Here is a 15,945-nt window from a genome sequence, read left to right on the forward strand (position 1 = left end):
AAAGAATGATCTCTGGCAAATATGAGTCTGGGAGAAGAAATTGGGGTGTCGAATGATGACCTTTCCCTTGCCTAGTGTGGGTCTAGCTTTATCTTTCACTATAGTACACATTGCCAGTGAACAGGATCTAGAGGTCTCAAATGAAGAGAGCCAAGACCCAAGATGAACTCCGTAGGGCTGTTGGTAGAGAGAAGCAAGGCCAGTGGTAAACTTCTCCCCATCTTTCTCCTCTGTTCAGGCCAAAGGGATACTGGGCCCTTCGCTGCTCAGCTCTGTTCTAATCTGACCTTTAACCCTTAGAATGCCGGTGTTCTGGCCAGGGCAAGCAGTAATTTTGTTAGAGAGGATTGAAGGGACTCTGAAAAGGCCTTCTCTGCCAAATATATCTACACATCACTCTTACCCTTCCTGGCCTCTGTTGTATGGCATCACAAAGGGAAACCTCAAGCCATCATCTGCCATGCATACCTTAATTCAAATCCCTGGTCACGTGAGCGGGTGCTTTGAATTAACCGGAAGCCAGAGAAATGGAGAGGTGGACTTCAACACAGGTTCAGAGAGGCCATCTCAGGGAAGAACACCCACCCCAAAGGGTAGCTTCCTAATTAGGGATCCCAGGCTGGCAGAAGACTACTTACAGAAAGCTGGGCCTCAACACAGAAACGGAAACAAGACTAGAGAGGACAGGAAGTCCCATTCCCTAGAGCAGAAGGAAGAGAAAGCTCTCCCAGGTGAGTTTTCTAACAGCAGCAGTGAAACACTTCATTTCTGAGATTTAGGATTTCATCGGTTCATACCCTTAGCAAACCCTGCCCAATGCCTGCTGCTCTAAGTCTGCAGAGTGTGACAAAGCAAGACAGCACGGGTGGCTGAATGGGGCATCTCCACACCTCAGCCCTATGTGTGTGTGTGTGTGTGTGTGTGTGTGTGTGTGTGTGTGTGTGTGTGTGTGTGTCCTCATTCTGCTGTGCACCTTGGCCATGCTAGATCAAGCTGCCTCTTTCTGACACCCATGGCCTGAGTGTCCCTTTCTCTATGAAGGACTGAAGAGCTTAGCCTTTCTCGGTTTTGCCTCGTCCTACACAGCTTCCTAAACTGTGTCGTCCTATGAGGTCATCACTGTGTCTAGTCACGCTTTGATCACATTGGTTCTTTTTTTTTAATTTATTCATATTACATCTCAATTCTTAGCCCATCCCTTGTATCCTCCCATTCCTCCCTCCCTCCTGCTTCCCCCCACTCCCCTCCCCCATGTCTGTGACTGAGGGGGACCTCCTCCCCCTATACATGTTCCTAGGGTATCGAGTCTCTTCTTGGTTATCCGCTATCCTTCCTCCGAGTGCCACCATGCCTCCCCATCCAGGGAACGTGGTCAGAGATGGGGCACCAGAATCCGTGTGAAAGTCAGATCTCCACGGGTTCTTCTGTCACCCACAGACACTTCATTCTCGACCATCAGCCTCACGGAGACAGGCCCCAATGCATTCTTTCTCCGTCTGTACAATTTATCACAAGAATGTATGGGCTGGGCGTGGCACATGCCTTTAATCCCTGAGCGACAGAGGCAGATGGTCTACATAGCCAGCCAAGGCTTGATGGGGAGACCCTCTCTCCTACTAAAATTTCTCTAAAGTGCTGGGGCTGCCATGCTGGCTCAGCAGTTACAGGTACTAACTGCTCTTCCAGAGGACAAGGATTTGGTCCCCAAGCACCCACGTCAGGCAGCTCACAACTGCCTGTCACTCCATCTCCAAGGTTATCTGATAGTTCTATGGCCCCCTGCACACACATGGTACACAGGCATACACAAAGGCACTCACACGCACACATAAAATACAATCTAAAAAGACAAGAATGTGTATGGCCACACTGGGTTAATCTTGGGATACAAAATCTTTTGAGACTAGTCTTGATTTTGCTCTCATAACAAACCTCTGGCAACTAATATTCGTTGCTAGACATGTCCCTTGTCTATATATACTGCCAAGTAGCAGTCCAGGATCTTATTATAATGTAGGTTAACTGTTCAACAGTTGGAATACATTTGGGTTGTTTTGAGGGGTCTGAGACCATCACTAATAAAGCTGCTATGAATACTACACTGTATATTTTCACTTCTTAGGGGATGAAGATCCCTGAGTTCAGTTTTCTGGATCACATGGCAGCTGAAGAAGGAGTTTTGTGAGGAACTACCAAGCACTTTCCAGATTGGAATAATTTTACATTTCCACCAGTAATGTTTGAGTGATCCCTTGCTCCATATAGAAAATGCTTTCATTTGACTAAACGCCAAGATGCAATTCCTTTCGGCACTTTCCTCCAAGTACCCAAAGCGGCTACCGCGGCGGTGGCAGCGGCGGCAGCGGTAGAAACCCTTGACCTCCTTGAGTTGCAGGACCTGTGCCTGCCTCCCCTAGACAACCTCCACCCACACTCACTTTGATTCTGCAGTCCGCTTTCATGTGTTCCCTCCTCTGGGGGCCTTCCAAGTTGCTTATCAGTATCAGCTGCAATTCCTTTGTATCTTGTTCTGATCATAATCTGCTAATCCCCCTAGAAGCCTTGCCAAGCCCCAGGGTGCAGTGCGCTGCCACCACTACTCATGACTCAGCGTCTTGCATGAAGAGCCAAGCCGGCAGCCACCAGGCTCCATGCCAGCACTAGCCCCTTGCTCTTCACAGACCCCAGAAACAACTCCGTCTCCATTCCCTTGTTGCTAGGAGTGCGTCGGAATTGGAATTCTACGGGCAGAACAGAGAATGCAGGCTCAAACTGGAGAGGACCAAGACGAGAGCATGCTGGGAAGAACTTTGCTGTCCTTTCGAGAGTGAATCAATCTTAGCATCTGGACTCTACTACCTAAGCTAGTTCTAGAAGCATCTATATAATAGTGGTAGTTACGAGTTGTTGAGTATTTGATGTGATTTTTAAAATATTACATTTACTTATTTTATCTATACATCTATATATAGATATACAACCTATATCTATCTATATACTTGTATATTTTGGTTCTCTTCTACTATGTGGGATTTTTAAAAAAGTTTTTACATTTTTACCATGTGAGGCCTGGAAATTTTAAAAATTATTACGTTTATTTGTTTTTGTTTGTTTGTTTGTTTGTGGGAGTTGGCTTCCTCTTTTAATCAGGTGGGTTTCAGCAATTGAACTCAGGTCATCAGATTTGGTAGTAAGTACCTTTATCTGCTAAGGCACATCAGCCTTGATATAATTGATTGATTGATTGATTGACTGATTGATTGATTGATTTTGGGACAGAATCTCATTGTGTATCCCTGGCTGGTCTTGAACTCACATAAATCCACCTGCCTTTACCTCCCAAGTGCTAAGATTATAATTATGCACCACCACGCCCGGTAGAAGCACACTTTCCAGGCATGTGGTTTTCTTAGGTCCCACGGCCACTTTTACTAGGATATTTCTACTCCCTTCCCCACAGCTCTCATGAGTGGGACTGTGTAGACAAAAGTGTATAAATATTAAGAGACATAGAACTTAGGTGTCATCCTATTAGTTCATACCAATATAATCTTTATGTCAACAAAGTTAGATACTACAACAGCAGCTCTCTGTGGCTTGATAATAGCACTTGACGTTTTTTCAGTCGGGTGACAGTCCACAACTGACATCTCCTAACAATTTACAAACTCTGTGACAAGACCAAAAGTTTCTGTACTTCCAAAATTAAAAAAAAAAAAATGTCCCAAGAATATAGTACGTAGCAAACTTCTGGCAAGGGATACAGGCAAGTGTGTCTCTTGTCCACCTGCTCATAGCCCGTGGCATACCACAAACTAGCAAGGACACAGCGTGGCTTCATAGCATACCACAGCGCCAACATGCCTGTTTGTCACATACCATTCATGCTGGCAGTGGGCCTCAGGATTCTGCCACTGAAGCCATTTCACCTTCTGCAGGGACAACTTGCTGACAGTAAATACTTCTCCACAGAGAGCCTCCCCACTCAAGCTGAATGATATTTGACCTATGTGTTAAATTCTTCCCTGCTCCTCGCTGTAACCACAGCTCCATATTCTTTACCCACCCAGCTTCCAAAGCCTGCTAAATATTCCATCTTGTATCAGAGAGGATTGCCTTCTAGAAAATTCCTTGTCCCCTTAACTCAGGCTTGTTATGGGACCTCCTGACCCTTAAGGCTGCCAAAAGCAACTTGCCATTCCTGCTATCCACATTCCATGCCTCTCCAAGTCCTGGGGAGTCCCGCCTTCCCGGAACAAAGGCCACCTTTACTCACTCCACCAACCCCGGCATCCTTTGCGCCCTTGTTAGATGTGCTCTTCTAGCTTTCCAGTTGTTCTTCTCCCTTCATCAAGGGAGTTCATTGTGGTGATTGTTTAAGTTGTCTAAGAGAGAAGGCTAGACTAAGAACCAGGAGCTAAGAAAATTCCCAGATACAGAGTTCAAAGACACAGGCTAAACAGGGCAAAGTAGCACACACCAGTAATCTTAGCACTCCAGAGACCAAGACAAGAGTTGTACATGTTTGAGTCTACCCTAAGCCACATAGGAAGACTCTGTTTTAGGTTTTGTTTTAAGCAAAAAACATTATTAGATTACAGGTTACAGCAATCTTTTTGGCTCATAAAACCCCTGACCCTGCTTTTATTACCAGGAACACCCCTTAATGTGAACTTTCCCTCTGGGTGTCTTATTTCCTAACCCCCAAACAACAGATGTTTTCAACTTGACATCTTCAGTTGGAGGTTACAAAAACAAACAAAAGCTTAACTTATGTCTGAGGCAGAATCTGTTCCTTTCTAAGCCCCTCCCCTTCCATGCATATACACACACACACACACACACACACACACAGTTTTCCTTCTGGCTTCTTCCCTCTATAGGGCAGGGATAAATAAGCAAAAGAGGAGCAGCCTCAGTGTCAGATTTCACTTCTCTTCCTCAAAGCCCACATCAATTAATCTGAGCCGTTTCAATGTCATCTCTTACATAATTTCATATCCATCTTTTGCCCTCTATGTCCACATGATAATATGTTTCACAGCCTAGTGATTCTAACACAGGATCTTCTACCTGTGGGGTACCATGAAAGCCCCCCACTAAGCTACAAAATGATGAGATGGGCTTAGGGGAGTTCCTGAGTCAAGAGCACACGCACATCTAAACTTCTAAGCTTGAAGCCTTCTCATATTGAGTTCTGTTTTTATGTTTGACTGTTTTCATACAAGATCTTTATTTATACAAAATTTCTATGTTGCTAGGGAGTTAAATACTGAAAACAGTGCGTTCAGATATTCATTTTTTTGTTTGTTTGTTTGTTTTGTTTTTCAAGACAGGGTTTCTCTGTGTGGCTTTCACTGACCTGGACTTCACTTGTCTCTGCCTCCCCAAGTGCTGGGATTAAAGATTAAAGACATGCATCACCATGCCCGGGTGTGTTCAGGTATCTTTTGTTCAACCTAAGTGTGTGAGTGTCAAAAGTTCATGTACAGCTTGGACAAAGACCTCCTGTGTGTGCTAATTCTGCCCTTGTTCCTCTTTCTCTCCCACCCTCTCTTTCTATCATCTCAGAATTGTCTTCCTAAAATATTTACTACATATAACCATCCCTCTGCTTACATTTGTCCAGGTTTTTTTTTTAGCACCTAAAAGACCCATATCTCTCCAATGACCATGTGTGAAAGTTCAAGGTGTGTCCCTCACTTTTGCCTCTTCTCTCTCCTCCTCTGTCCCCACAGAGTTTTAGCAATTCCACTCCCTGAAACTCTGTATTCTCTCCACTGACACATCTGGCTCTCTTGGCATGAAATGATCTTTCCACTGATGGCTGCCTTGATTTGTAATTCATAAGTATCAATCATGGGAGTGTATAGAGTGTGACAATTTAAAGACAAATTTAGAAATAGAGAAGGAGCAAAATTGATGGTGACTTGCCGGGCATGGTGGCACACGCCTTTAATCCCAGCTCATGGGAGGCAGAGGCAGGCAGATCATTGTGAGTTTGAGGCCAGCCTGGTCTACAAAGTGAGTCCAGGACAGCCAAGATAACACAGAGAAACCCTGTCAAGAAAAAAACAAAAACAAAATTGGTGGTGACTTGACTAGTAAGAACAGAAGTGAAAAATAGAGAATAATGCTTAGGGATATATATATTGATAGACAGATAGAGATAGATAGATAGATAGATAGATAGATAGATAGATAGATAGATACACTTTCAAGGTATCTAATTGATATATTTCATTCATACAGATATACTGATTGTGTATATGTGTGTGTGTGTGTGTGTGGGTGTGTGTACACCCACACACACACACACACACACACACACACATACTTTCAAGGTACCTAATTGATATATTTCATCAAAAGTTCCTGAAGTTTTTTTAAAAAAATATTTGGCAGGTAGAAAAACAGTACCACAAGATCATTAGTCCAGTAAGATTGCTCTAATGAAATACTATAAACTGAAGCGTTTATAAGGATCAGGAGCATCTATCTCTGTATCAACGTGCTAGCAGATACATTATGTGGTGAGAGCTCATGCCCTAGATAGCCACAACTTTGTTTTCAGGAAAATTTCTCACATGAAAGAATGAAAGGGGCTCAGAGTTATCTTTTACAAGGACAGGAATCCCGCTCATGAAGATGCCGCCCCCCCCCCCTCACCAGCTAATTAGTGCCATCAGCTCCTAACAATCATTAGGATGAGAATTTCAACATATGATCCTGGAGGGAACACAACTGTCTGATGGACAGTAGACATCTAGCATCTTGTTGGTATTTACCTTCATGCCTGCCGTGTCTCTTTTCATTCGTAATGGTACCCCTGGCCAAGAGGCCTCTTTGAAAACTAAACAGTTGTGATTCCTGTCTGTCTTGAGTGTCTTACAAGCCAAGTGCTTTCTCAATACTCTTGAAATTTTATTTAGTTCTATCATTATTCTTTTTTTTTTTTTAATGGTGACTTGTCATGAAATTAGCTAAGTTTCACTTCTGTTCTTTTCTTCTTTAGTAGCAGCAGTAGCAACACAAGCACTAACTCACATTTTTCCATGCCAGGGGCTTGTGCGAATTTAATCATTATAGGAACCATGTGCAGTAGCTTTTCATAGCTGTTCTGTGTGTAAAACAATAGGAGTTCCAGAGAGTGTAAATCACAGTTATGATGATAATTCACCTAGAAAAATGTAAAACAGAACTGAAAACCCAATTTCTCACATTGATGTTTGTCTGCTGCACTGCATTATTGGCTCTCTTAACACCATTTACTCCATTTCCAATAATCATAAATCTGAATAAATCTAATGATGGATTTTCAAATAAATAATATTTTAAATTAAGAACAATTTTGTGTTTACTATTAAAAAAAATTGGAAAACCCAGGAAAGCACAAAAAGGAAAATATTTACATAGTCATGGCACACAGAGACTGTTTTTTTTCATATTATCTACATCAAACTTACATTATATTCTCTTCATTAAACTGATTAAGATGAACTTTTTAAGAACTGACTTTTTTAATGTAATAGAGCTGTTGAAACATTTTCCCATGCCATTAAATTATATATGCAAGGTAATTTTTTGTAGTTATGCAACAAGCCATTATATAGATATATTAACAAACTTATTCCATTAGTTCTATATTGCTGGATGTTTAATGTTTTCATATTATAATTCTTTAATGAACATTTTACATATGTCTGATTATTTCCTCTATATAAATGCCTGAGTTTTCAGCAAAATAGTTGGAGCTGAAAGTGTTTAAACATTTAAATCATTTATTTCATTTTATTTTTGCCAAAACAAACTCCTGAAAGATTGTTCTAATTTTAAACCTCAACCAGTAGTGTTTAAATACGCCCTGCTTCTACACACTCCCGGTAAACCCGGTGCCGCTGCTATTTTTATTTCAAGTTGTTTTCTTTTCCTTTTAATAGTTCTCATTGACTTCATTTGAAAACCATAAGCAGAGAGACCTCTGCTTTCCCCCCATGAAGGGGCAGTAATTGACTGACATGTGCACCCCCGCTTTTGTAGCTCACAAACAACTGGACGAAGCATACAAACCATCAGTTGTCCAGCACCGGACGATGAGAGGGAGAAGATCTATGGTCTCTGGAAACAATTTCCTAACCTTAGAGCGGGAAGGGGCACCCATGCAGAGCTTGGCAGGCTCCCCAAATTCAGGAGACACAGGAGCCCAGAAAGGCTGAGGCAGCAGTAAATTTGCAGGGCAGTGTTCCAGAAAAGGAGGAGCTACCCAGTGGAAGAATCCAGCAGTCTTCATAGGACTCTCTAGGTGAAACCCAAATTACAGATGTTTATGTGAACTCCACAAATCCAGGCAAAGAGCCGCTTCTGGGGCTCTCTCCCTTAAGGCTCACAGACCTCAAACACCAAGACACACTCATGTGGTCACTCAGAGGAGGACCTCATTTCATTAGGCATGCAACAGAGACTCCAGAAAAGCCCAACATTGGTGGTGTAAGTAAAACAGCCCCGTTAAGCTGTCCAGCTGCCCCAACAAAGATCAAACGGATGGGCAAGCAAAGTGCCTTGGCCAAACAAATATCAGCATGGTAAGGAAAACACCAAGATCCAAAGATTCAACATATAACATCCTCAGTATCTAACAGCTAATAAAAAAAATGTGACATATGCCATGAGGGTAACAAGCCTGACTCCTAATCACAAGAAAACCCAGTCAATCAAAACAGAAATAATCCACAGAAGTGCAGAAGTAGCTTGGATGTAGGAGTAACAGAATATCAAACACTAATGTCTAATCTCATTAATCTATAAGAAAGTGGGGCATAAGTGAAGTAAAAATATATTCTAAAGGCCCATAAACATCCCAGAAAACCAAAATTATATATCTAAAGTCAAAAGATATTTAATGGGCTTAGTATCAGAGTCGACATTGTAGAACGAAAGATTACTAAACTAGAAGACATAATATGCTATTCTGAGTTAAATATAGGTAACTGAGACTGATTTATACAAAAAAGACAGGACCACAATACCATGGCAGATAAGCATTTTAACATACATGTAACAGAAGCCCCAGATTGAGACCTAAAAAGGAAGATTGGGGCAGGGGCAGAAGGCATCTTAAAAAAAAAGAAGATCGGAGGCATCCAAAAATCCACTTAAATAATACATTTTCAGAAAGCGTGGAAACCCAAACTGTATAAACTAAAACTATGGCATATTAATACAGTAGCCATCTTCTAAGATGGCGCCCAATGACGCTCACCTGCAGCTTTTATGCCGCTGTGTGTTTTCCACCCTCATGAAAATAATGCTGGCCTGTTTGACTCCTTGATGGCATAGAAATAATAACATGTAACTTTTGAATGTAAGTCAAAAGAAAGCACCACAGCTTTTGCTTTCTCTGTGGGAACCCAGCTACTGTGTCATACAGCATCAACTAGGAGGCTAGGGCAAATGTGCCACTGTGGCAGCAGACTCCTGCCTCACGAGAGCCACCAGATGGCTGAAGTCCTACTTAAAGTCTTGATGGAGACAGCACAGCAGAAGCGCCGTGGTAGTTACTCCTGGAGTTCAGTGCACAGAGATCATGAGAAGCACTGTAAGTCACCTTACGTGTGAGGTCATAACTTGCACATACTTGCTAACAAAAACTAATTATAAAAAGTTATTTTTTTTTTAAAAAAGCCTCTCTCGTAATAGCAGTGAAAGAGCCTGAAATACTTGAGATTAAGAGAACAAAATTTTACTGGAAAGTACAGTATTACTAAATAAATGGATGTAGAATTAGATAAGAAGAAATGTCTTTCATGTTCAAAGTTTGGAAGATATAACACTGTTAAAATATTACTTCTTCTCAGATTAATTTACAGGTTCAGTTGTGGCTGCAATAAAAGTTCTACCAATCCTACAAGAAAAATGGATCAGAGGCTGCCAGAAGGCTGAAGTGAAGGGACAAGCACCCTGCCAAGGACCCAGAGAAAGTTTTTGGTGGTAAACAGATTTTTTTTTTTTTTGCATCTTGGATGTGGGGATAATTTCATGGGGGAATTCAACAGGGAAAACTCACCAGTGAACTGTATGTAATCACTAAGAATGATTTCAAAAATGTGTAAGCCAAAAATATTCCCCGGCCTGTAGCACGCATTTTCCACCCTTGATGCAACTTACATTGTCAAACATTGTATACTTAATCTACATACACTTTCTTACATATGAAAATATTTAAATACGGTCTTATATGGAGTGTGTTTCCCTCTGGAAAAGAACTGTCAGCATGCTATGCATTCTTCTGTACATCTTGGCCTTTTCACCATTCACTATGCTCTGAAGGCCAGTCTATGCATCTGACGGACACATTCTCATAACTGGGTGATACAGACATGTCACAATTTGCTCCGTTAGTGCCCTGTTAATTCACATTCATGTCCCTTGGGCTTTTGCTGTTAGTCAGCTGCACAGTGACTAGCCATGTAAGTGTGTGAACTCAGCCACTTTGTATCTGTCCAGAGACTACGGTTCCACAAGGCCAATTGAAACTTCGATAAATATAGAAAAGTTCCTTCCATGTGGACTGTGCTGACTGATGCTACCACAAGCAATTATTTGCTTTTGTGTCTTTGACAATGTAATGGGTGGAAAATAAGGTCTTGTTTACTTGAATTCATGTTTCGCTAACTGTAAGATTGAGCATCTGCCCATAGTTCCCAAGATACTTTGTATTTTCATTTCTGTGACTCGTGTTTAAAACTTTTGACTGATTTTCTATTACATTCTGAAGTACATATTTGTAGCTTTTTTCTATATATGCAAATTACTTTTACTTCAGCAATGAATTACAAATATTTCTTTAAGTTTGTCATGTGTTCTCTCCCCCCCCCCCCCGTCTCTCTGTCTATGTCTCTGTCTCTCTCTCTCTCTCTCTCTCTCTCTCTCTTCTCTGTAGGGTTGTGTGCTCATGAATGTGGATGTTGAGTGTCTTCTCTAATCACTCTCTGCTTTATGAGGCAGGGCCTCTCATTTGAACCCAGAGCTTGTTCAGCTAACCTAAGTAGCCAGCTTGCTCCAGGGTTCCCCTCTCTCTGTCTCCTGTGCACTGAGATTAGCTTAGCTGCCTTTGCATGGTGCTGGTGATCTGAATTAATTATTCCAGCACTATTTACTGAATAACCCACCTTCCTCCAACGATCTGCAATACTATCTGAATCGCATATATTCCTGAATGCAGTCCATGTTGATTTAGATCTAGTTCCAACTCTTTCTATTTGCTCTACTGCTCCGTCTGGCTATTCATGTGAGAACACTGGATTGTTTTAATTATTACAGCTTTATCATGAGCATTAATAGCCCAAGAGGCTGGTATCTCTACTGAAAATTTCCTCGCTGTGTTTGTTTTGTGGTAAAGTGCTTGAGCAACATTCATTTGAATTTTGGAACCAGTTTGAATGGTTCCGTGGTGGCTATGTCATTCTTATATTTTATTGAGATAACATAAAATGCTGTATTTCATGGAAATCAGTATTTCTGATTTTAATTGTCCCTATCCAAAAGCAATTACAGTATACCTTTTATTTGGGACAATGTTCTTTTGCTAGTCTCCAAATCTTTTGCTGCCATTAAAGTTATTTCCACATAAGTCTTGCATATTTTCCTGTGTTGTCTCAATCTAATTACGCTGGTTAGACTGTAGAGTTTGCTAATAAGAGCATGAGAGAGGCAGTCTGCTCCCTGTTTATGTTAATGGCAATGTTTCCATTTCCTGTTAAGAATTGTACTGATTCTAGGTGTTCATCTTTGCCTAACACCTATCCACTGAGAGACTTTGGAACTCAAGAATGAAAACCAAATGTTACTAAATACTTCTAAGCCTCCTAAAGACAATACTTATTTTTCATTTTAACCTATAAATGGAGTACATTTTTTATAATTTTGTAATATTAAATAATTTTGCATTTCTAGGATAAGTTCTACCACTCTGCATTACTTTTTCAATTTGCTACTGGGTTCTGTTTGTTTGTTGTTTGTTTGTTTTTATTGAGAAGGTCCATCAGCACTCAGAAGTGAAACTGGCAGCCAGAAAGTTTTGTTCAAGTTCTGTGAGATTTTGAAATCAGTGCTATGTTTGTAATATAGACTGCGCTATAAGCCTGGTTTTGTTACATTGTATTGTAGTTCTCTGTCCTTCTAAGTCTGGAAATTCCATGTCAACTCATTGATCGTGTTGTTCCTCGAGTGGGTATTTATCTTGCATTTTCCTTCCACTAATTTTTGTATGATAATTAGGAAGGCAACATAATCTTCTGCTAAGTTTTGCGTTGTAGTCTGGGTTTTTTAATTTATTTTTGTAAGCGTAGCAACCAAATGCCTTGTAGCCATTTTCTTTCTGTACATGCAGCTATTTATTTATATTATAATTCTGTATTTTTCATTTTACTTGCATCCTTTGGTCTTATCTGGGTTAACTGAGTCATCTTTTAATGCTTACTCACAAAAGGCAGCTTTTGTATTGTGTGTGTGTGTGTGTGTGTGCGCGCGCGTGCGCTGTTTATGAATACTATTTGTTTATATCTTTGAGTTTCTGCTTTCTTGGCTTGGTTTTATCTTTACCCTTGTAACTCTGCAAATGAGATCATTTCAATCAGCCACTTTTATACTTTATTTATTATCATAATTTCCCCTGATAAGAGGAGCTATATCCTTAGGGATGCCTGATGTTCTGCTTTCATTGTCACTGTTATTTTCCAGATGGCAGTTCTGACGCCTTCTTCAGCTTAGCATTTCCTTTAAAGAGGTTTAAATTTTTTTCCATGTGGTATTTTGTTAAACTTTTTCTTGTGCTTCTAATTTCTGCTACAATAAGAATACATTTGTTAGAACTGTTTCAACTTTTTTGCTTTATCAGCTCTTATGATGCTCCACGGATACAAAAGGGTAAATATATCTTCAATTCGTGATAAAGGAGTGTGGTGTTTTTTCCACTTATTTCCTACAATTGAACACAAGACCTTGCAAGTGCTAGGTAAGCACTCTACTACTCACCTGTTTCCCAGCTTGCCTTCTTGTCACTTTTTACTTTGACATAGTCTCTGTAACATGCCAAGACTAGCCTTGGAATTCCAATGTTCCTGCCTCTGCCTTCAGAATAGCCAAGGCTAGCCTCAGGCATCCAATGTTCCTGCCTCTGCCTTTGGAATAGCCAAAGCTAGCCTCAGGCTTCCAATGTTCCTGCTGCTGTCTTTGGAATAGCCAAGGCTAGCCTCGGGCTTCCAATGGTCCTGCCTCTGCCTTCAGAATAGCCAAGGCTAGCCTCAGGCTTCCAATGTTCCTGCCTCTGCCTTCGGAATAGCCAAGGCTAGCCTTGGGCTTCCAATGTTCCTGCCTCTACCTTCGGAATAGCTGGATTGCAGCAGCATCACTAGGCTGCATCTAATAACAGTATTTTAAAGAAGTTTCTTTAGCATATTATAGGCATGCCAATAGCCCCAGCACTCGGGCAAACAGAGGATAGAAGTCCAAGATCATCTCAGCCACAGAGAGCACAAAGCTATCTCAAAACCTCAATAATTATAAGTAAAAATCAAATAAATGAATGTTATTTTATGTTCCCACACATATACAGGCATAAACACATGCACACAAATCTAGGTCAATAATCGTATCTAGGTTTCACTTCCTTTTTTTTTTTTTTGCACATTTAATCTTTCATAAACAACTTCTTATTTCTCATGGTGTTATTCCATTTTTCCATCCTATAACAGGGTATTTGCTACTAAGTATTTTATAAAGGAAGAAAGAAGCTTACAGGAGTGGAGGGCAAAAGTCAGGGGTCCGATGACACCACCTGTCTATCATCTGACCAGCCCTCCTCTGGCAGAGAAGCAGAAAGGGGAGACAGCCATATGCAGAAGGGATCAAGCGCATGGGGCAGCCTTGCTGCAGAACAGGCATTCTTGTGGTACTGCCTCCGAGTGTGAGGACACACTCCTGTGGGAACTCCACTAATCTGTTCCCAACGGCAGTGCTCACAAGATAACTACCTTCCACTAGGGCCCACGTCTTCAATGCAAGCCTCTCTATGCTACCGTATAGTGAAATACCTATACTACCAAGAATGACCTACAGACTCACTGCACCCTCCATTGACACATCCCAATGACATCCTTCCCATAACTAGCAAAATAAAGGTCTTAATATTCATGTGGAGGAACAGAGGATCACAAATAGCCAAGACAATCCTAAGCACGAAGAACAATGCTAGGGACATCACAATGTCTGGTGTCAAATTTTACTACAGAGCCATAGAAACAAAAACAGCATAGCGTTAGCAAAAAGAAAATGGCATGGATATGTCGAATAGACTAGAGAATCTATAAGCAACCCCATACTCCTACCTGGCGTTTGTCAAAGGTGTGTTCTTAATCAGAGTTCTATTGCATCAAAGAGACACTATGACCACAGCAAGGAGGTTTAGTCCATTATCATCGTGGCAGGAAGCATGGCGGCCCACAGGCAGACATGGTGCCGAGGAGGTGGCTGTGAGTCCTACATCTGGATCCACCGTCAGCAAGAACAGAAAAAACACTGGGCTTGGCTTGAACATTTGAAACTCCAAAGCCCACCCTCTGGTGACACATTTCTTCCAAGGCCACACCCCCTAGCTCTGGGTATCAGGCTAGGAAGCAAGTGTCTTTACCTACTGAGCTATATCTCACTAGCCTGAGTGGGTAGTGGGCAGGAAACAATGTAAAATGGGTCAAGGACTTTAGTGCAAAACTTGAATTTTTAAAACTACTAGAGGAAAACAGAAAACAGAAAAGATAGCAAGTCACAGGTGTAAACAAGGACTTTCTGAAAAGGACTTCTTCAATAATATTGAAAGTAGTTACAAGACCATGCACAGCAAGCAAAGTAATTAACAGGGTGAAGAGACAATTTACAAAATGAGATTTATGCCTTTAGTCTCAGCACTAGGGAGGCAGAGGCAGGCGGATATCTCTGAGTTCGAGGCCAGCTTGGTCTACAAAGTGAGTCAAGGACAGCCAAGGCTACACAGAGAGACCCTGTCTCAAAAAAAAAAAAAAAAAAGAAAGAAAGAAAGAAAGAAAAAAGAGAAAATGAGATTTTTTTTTGCCAACTATTCATCTAGTTGAGGATTCATATCCAGAATATATGAATAACTCAAAATACCATATATAAATAAAACCAATCCAATCAATCCATTGGCAAATGAACAGAACAGATAGTTCAAAATACAAATTAGTAATAAATATATTTTAAAAAGATCAACATATTTAGTCGTTGGAGAAATGCAAGACTGCATTGACATTACATCTCATTCCACGACGCTAGCAGGAAGTCAACAGAAATTACTAACAAGGATACAGCAGGAAAGGAACCCTAAATCACTATTAGTAGAAATGTAACTAAGTGGAGCTAATGCACAAATTAGTATGGAGGTTGTTCAAATACCAACCAAGAACTGAGCTGGAGAGAAGGCTCAGTGGGGAGACACCTTATATCAACTTTGGGCCTCCATTAGCACATACACACATATACATTCAAATATTCACACAAGAGAAAAAAGAGGGGGGTAGGGAGGGAGAGAAGGAGGAAGGGAGGGAAGAAAGGAAGGAGGGAGGGACGGAGGGGAGAAAGTGATTGCTGGGCCAGTGTGAGGATCTGCTGTTTGGATCCCTAGAACCCACTTCAAAGTAACATGAGTGAGGCAGCTTCTCTCATCCCAGGCCTGAGGAGACAAAGACAGGGTATTTCACCATCACACCCTCCCCAGATAAGCTGGCTAGTTAGAACATCCTGAGCTGGTGATCTATGGGTTCAGGGAGAGTCTCTGCCTCAATAAATAAAGTGGAGAGTAACGGAAGAAGACATCTTTCATCAGCTTCAGGCTTCTATAAGCACAGGCACCCACATGCATGTAAAGACTCGTTCATA

At 41.2% G+C, this 15,945-nt stretch overlaps 1 long non-coding RNA gene across 1 annotated transcript; it reads left to right on the plus strand.

Annotated features, from left to right (window-relative positions):
* The first annotated feature begins 497 nt into the window (after positions 1-497).
* On the plus strand, positions 498-14,281 carry LOC311609012. Its single transcript, XR_014783229.1, has 4 exons — positions 498-731; positions 9,855-9,987; positions 12,896-12,924; positions 13,752-14,281. It is a non-coding gene; the product is annotated as an uncharacterized lncRNA (long non-coding RNA).
* The last annotated feature ends 1,664 nt before the right edge of the window (positions 14,282-15,945 follow it).

Source organism: Acomys minous (genome assembly GCF_964271855.1).
Source record: "Acomys minous genome assembly, chromosome: 11".
In the NCBI taxonomy this organism is placed as follows: domain Eukaryota; kingdom Metazoa; phylum Chordata; class Mammalia; order Rodentia; family Muridae; genus Acomys; species Acomys minous.